This window comes from Pagrus pagrus (genome assembly GCF_965226575.1).
Source record: "Pagrus pagrus genome assembly, chromosome: 20".
NCBI lineage: Eukaryota > Metazoa > Chordata > Actinopteri > Spariformes > Sparidae > Pagrus > Pagrus pagrus.
The window spans coordinates 4,002,377-4,008,376 of NC_140207.1; positions in this window are offsets into that span (position 1 = coordinate 4,002,377).

Consider the following 6,000-nt stretch of genomic DNA (forward strand, 5'->3'; position numbering starts at 1 on the left):
GTTTAAAGTCGTGACATTTTTAAGCAGGAAGGCTGACGGTCTTTTTGATGCTTTTTTTCCACGTCAACCTCTCTGATGCTACTTTGCAAGCTGAGGAAGCAGAGAAGCCACTCAATGCTTCATCCAGGTGACTCCCGAAGAAAAAGTTTAATGAGTTTTTCTTTCCCTCAGACGACTTAAATCCTCTCAGGTGTTCGTAGAAATTATAAAAAAAACCTCTACAGGATGAATCCATTGTGTTGCAATTTGGATTTTTCATTCTTTCGTAGTTTTTATCATCCTCATCAGCTATATAATAACGTTGCACTCAAGAATTTACAGTGTTGCATGAACCGAGTCTGGGGAAAGAAAAACAAGTGGCTGGGCCAGGCTGCAAACAAGCCAACAGTTGAAGCAGTTATCTAAATAATTAAGTAATTGCAGGTTATACTGAAAGAGAGGATCACTATCAGTACTTTAATTTCAAGTGGCCTGACACTGCAATACAAGATGTTGTTTATTTCCATGTCCTCTCCACGGCTCATTAACTAGTGACTCCTTAGCTTTAAAATCAGCCTGTTAGTTAAATATCGAGTGGATATTAATCAAGATTCTTCTTTTCATACAATTCAGCAGGACAAGACAAAAGATAAATGGACTCACCTAGCTCTGGTGTCTGTCTTTAAGCAAATACCATGTTAAACATGTACTTGGTCGCTACCTTTATATTCAGCTGGAAATATTAAAAAGTCAGCATGAGACAGCATTTTCAGCATGTGGCTAATGTTAGCTTAATTAGCCTTTAAAAGATGAGTCCACTGTATTGCAAGATTGTTTTTTTCTCTTGCACAGTAACCCAGTTTTCACCATCTTTATTATCTTGATAACAATGCACTCACAAAACTAATTGCAACATTGCTAGAATCAAGTCCGGGGCAAGAAAACAGACCAATAATTAAAACAGTTATTTAAATAATTAAGCAGGTCGTGAGGATCCCTATCAGTGCTAACAGCTACTTACAGAGAAGAACTGTGCATGACCTTCGAGGGACTAACAGTAGCAAAGAGCAATGCTGTGTCTTTTCTACTGGGACCATTAGCTAGTCACCTGTTAGCTTTAGCCTCAGGCTTTTAGCATAATAAGCATATCATGCTATATATATATGTATATATATATATAGTCATCAAGTGCACAGGAGAGAGCATTTTCAAGCATATGGGTAACGTTAAGCTAAATTAGCAAGCTAGCCACACTTGATAACATCTGCCAGTGACATGGGAAATTGATGGTTGCCATCTAGAATGAAAAGCCTGCTTCCACCTCTGTCTGGAATCAAGGTCTCCTTGTTTAAAAGAATTTCAAGTGTTAAATCGTCCGCTCCCTTTATCATTGTAATGTGTCATTTGAGAATGGAAAGCTTGACAGGCACAGCAACGGCGAGACGGGGCTGACAAAAAACATTATTTAAGAAAATCTTGAATAAAAAAAATCCCCACAAGTTTTGTCTTTTTTTTTTTTTTTTTACAAGGACACTGTGGACGGATGTTTGAAAGCCGTATGTGGTAAATTGCCTCGTAAAGTAATAAATTTGGGAGTAGCTCAGACATTTCTTCCCTGCACAGAGTAAACAGAGGTAGACGGAGAAGGAGCCATTACCGTCCAGTACACATGGGGAGATATTGGTGTCCTATGGCTCTGGTGAAATGAGTCTGGCTCTTAAGCCATATGTAGAGATCAAAGAGACACACAGGAGGGTTAAAGCAGGAGAGAGGGAAAAAAAAAAAAAAAAAAAAAAAAGCTGTTGTTTTTTCCTCAGTGACCTGGATATGCAGCCAGTTCAAGACGCATCGCTATCCTCTCCTGTCTGCTGACTGGATCCCCGGAGAGGGACAAAGTAACTGTTCAATCCCAGGTAATTAACTTCACCACGACCCAGGGAACACTCGCACCAGACACCACAATCCTTTAAGCACAACACTCCATTAGTCATATCCCACAAGGCCTCGCAAATGGCAGGGACAAAAACAGGGGCATGCAGGGGGCCCGTCCAGCCCATATAATCACCGACACACAGGCAAAATATCTCTATTAGCCCGGATCATAATGAGAGTGTGTGTGTGCAAGGTAAGTTGGGATAATTTTTGTGCTTTATCAGTAGCAGCCCACTTGGCAGTTTTTGTTTCCCTATGAGGCCAGTTTTCTCAATGCATACATATAGTGTAACAGTGTAACTTTAATCAGCGTGACGCATCAAAACATAATGCAGATCCAGTCAGAAAACAGAAGGGAGGCGGTGCTGAATCAGGTCCTCGGTGTAAAATGGACAGGTGCTGTTTGGACGGCGCGAACAGCTTGGCCAGTGCCTGAGAAAAACTCCCGACATGTACATCAAGGGACGCTTATTAGCTGTGCAACATTTCTAAACTATATTTAATATGTCTGCGCTGGGAGTCAAACACATCTTGTTTCTTTATCACACTTTCACACATTTAGTTTTCAGATATCACAACAGACACATTGAATTTTCAAGTATTTAATGTAAAATATAACGTGAAATGCACATTAAATGTAAGAAAAATGTAATATAACACAGCTTTTTACATGAGATCGATTTGTTTATAGTCATGTGATTAAAACTCACATGACTTACGCTCATACAGTTTATGTTTTCTGGCATTTCACGGAAGCAATATCCTAAAGACCAGAACATGTTGGTGTAATATTATTCTAACATTACAATATCATTTTGTGCGAGTGCTTTGGACCTGTTTAAACTCATATTTCACTACTAAGGCAGGGAAATGTCGCACTTTTTTGCTTTGTTAAATATCTGACAATCGACCTTGACGAGTGAGATTGAATATAAAAAAGAAACCTACAATTTTTTTCATAAAATGTTTTCATGACACGGCAAAATAATGTACTAGCTTAACATTAATGTTAGCATGAAAGTGTTGCCGGCATTACAAATCACTGTTACACATAAATATATCTTTAGTTAGGTTATGTTTAGGCAGAAAAAACACTGTGGTTAGGGTTAGGGGAATATCACTGTAAGGTTTAAAATGACTAACTTGTTAAAGTTAGTTTTGACCCCATCCCAACAAATACGACTTAATGATTGAAGTTTGATTCGGTTTAGGCACCAAAACCACTTTGTTAGGTTTAGGAAAAGATCACGTTTGGCTTCAAATCAGTAGGTTACGTACGAGCTAATTATGTTACATGTGTTTAAAAAAGTCAACATTGGCTTTTGGTTTCACACGGGACAGGAAGAGCAGGACTCCTCTTGGTGTATTTGACCCCATCGATCCACCTCAACATCCTCCTAATCCTTTAAACTACATCATCTGACTTCCTCCTTTGCTCCCACCATAATTACCACAGTGACTAGACATTGCTGCCTTACAACAAAAATTATTAGGGTCATAATAAGCTGCCTATTAGTCCCTTGGTGAAAGGATTGATGCCTCCCTTTTTACTTTGGACAATCTTTTAGTGTTGGAAAATGCTTATTTTCTTCCAACCTTAACTTACAGTTTGCTCTCCTGCTTCTTTCAGGCTTCAATCAAACTTAACATTTCAGTCGTATCGTCAGTCCTCGTATTGATGTACAAACAAATGGAAAAGAAAGTGTATATAGTTCAATGCCTCACAGCCCTATTTAGAGTCATTTGAAGACGGGCTGGAAAAGAAAACAAGGCGTAGGTTGATAAAAGTGTTCAATACAGTTATCACAATCAAAGCATCAGCTGAAGATAAACACCCCTATATGTTTCTAACATACATAATGTACCGATCAAACTCTGCAGCAATTACTATCGTGTAGACATGCGACGTTATATGAACAAAAACATGCTTGATCTTTCCGTCGCTCATTGTCACATGAGCCTAGCAAATTAAATCTAAATACAGTCCGTGTCCCCTTGGTGTAAAAAAGAACATATTCAGTCAATAGAATAACTGCAAATGTCAGAGCGGCTTGATTCAAAAAGCTTATTGAAATTTCAATGCAGCTGTATGGGTGTCTCTAATGAGGTAAGAAAAGAACAGTGTTTCTCTGACTGTGCAGCAGTCGAACCAATTATCAGACTTCCCTGCTGCTGAACCATGGGAGAAAGTCCATAGGTGATGGTGGGGAGGACGAGGGGAAGCCACGTTGTTTAAGTGGGAGAGAGCAGATAATGGACTTGGAGCTTCTCTCCCTCACTTCCACTCTCCACAAAAGACAGGGCCGGCGTTTCCAGCAGACAGCCATCAGAGAACCGGGCGTGTGATTTGACTGTATATGTCAAAGAGAGTCTGATTGTCTTTGGGAAGATGTTTTATTCATCGGATGAGGTTTGGATGCTGCTTACCTCTGTTTCTGATTTGCTGGCAAAACAAGTTTGTCGGACAACGTTATGAAGAATGCGTATATGCACTGTACTGTTACACTTCCCCCCTCGAATCCTATCATTTCAGCTTGAACAGGAGGACGATGGTCAGATTCATAGCTCTCTGCACAAACATGTGCAGTCATCATGGTCAATTTTGATGCATTTGGAAGGAATACTGTATTTTGCAATCATCTCCCTGCAGACTCTTTCTTTCATTGCTGCAGTTTCATGAATGGCTGCAAAATGTACGGAGCAGCATAATGTGATGTATTTAATCTGACAAGCCATCGATACTTTAAGTAGCGGTGCCCCAGCAGTTTGTTTTCTTTCTCCTGTCGACCACAGTCAAGTTTACTTTGGTGCATTTTTGCATTTGGTTCATTTAGGCCGCCGCTGCCCAATTATAAGCCAACCAGGGCTTGTAAACAAAAGTCACATGGTGTCAAATGTAGCTTGTTAATTGGATAAAGTTTTGGCAACTTGTCATCCTGCCAGGTTAGAGATGTGGCGGGGCCTGCAGGGGGTAGAGGTGGGTGGTTGTGCAAAGTAACTCGCTGTAGCATCCCTGTCGCTAATCATAATGGACTGCTTTGCTGTGACTTACATACTCTGGTGTTAATAAGACAAGAAGAAGCAACCAAATATGACTTTTGTCCTCAGTTAATCTTTTTTTATTTGTTTGGCTTCTTGGCTTCTGCATTTGACTAACAGTTGGCAATCAGATGCAAACAGCAGCCTCTTTATACTCACAAAAACTCATAAAGTCGAATGTTTTGTTTTCTCCAAACTTTTTCTCTGCAACCTACATTTTCAGGCACAGTTATTTCATACCACCTGAGATTCAATGGCATTGTCTTCACCTGCTCAAATAAATCGAGCCAGAGCGCTCCTAAAAAGTCTGCTTGCTGACTAGTCAGACCTGGCTGGTGACACTGCCGGGCAGGGAAGTGGACCTGAGGCCCGCGTCGCGCCTGTGGGTCACACAGGAATCAAAGAGCAGCTATTCCAAACAGGTTCCTACAGAGAGGAGGGGGAGCCAAGCTGTGGCAGGCCGGCCTGCTGCTTTTGTCAGTCAGGCAACGAACGGTGGTGAGTGGAGGTCGCGGAAGAGCAGGAGATGACTGATTCATGGGCTGGCTCGCAGGCAGTGTGCGCGTATGTGTGTGCGAGGTGTGTGTCCAGGGCACACAGTAGATGACAGATTGGCAAGGCCACGGATGGGCCAGGCTCCATCAGCACCGCGGGCTGCTGTGATGTGTCCATTCTCCCTTCACTCACCACAGCCGGCCAGACCAGAGCTGTCCGTGTGATTGCTTGTGCGTGCGGGTGTGTTTCGCCGTCTCCTTCCCAGTTATGGGTGTGTTGTTTCAAAATCAGAGGCGCAATCACTTTATTTGCCAAGTGCAATAAAGGTAAAAGTTTGTCTTGGCGGTGCTGTTGCAGAACGGCGTCGACAGCTAACGTTGTAAACGAGAGCACAGGGACACAGCAGCTGGTTATGTGAGCGTGTCTGACTGTGTTCAGTTGTGTGTGCTGGTATCTGTTCACGGGCATTTCAGCCCACATTTGTGCACGACTGTGCGCACATATTGTTTCTGTTTACAAATGCGTGCACAATCACAGTCAGTAGCGGGACAAGAT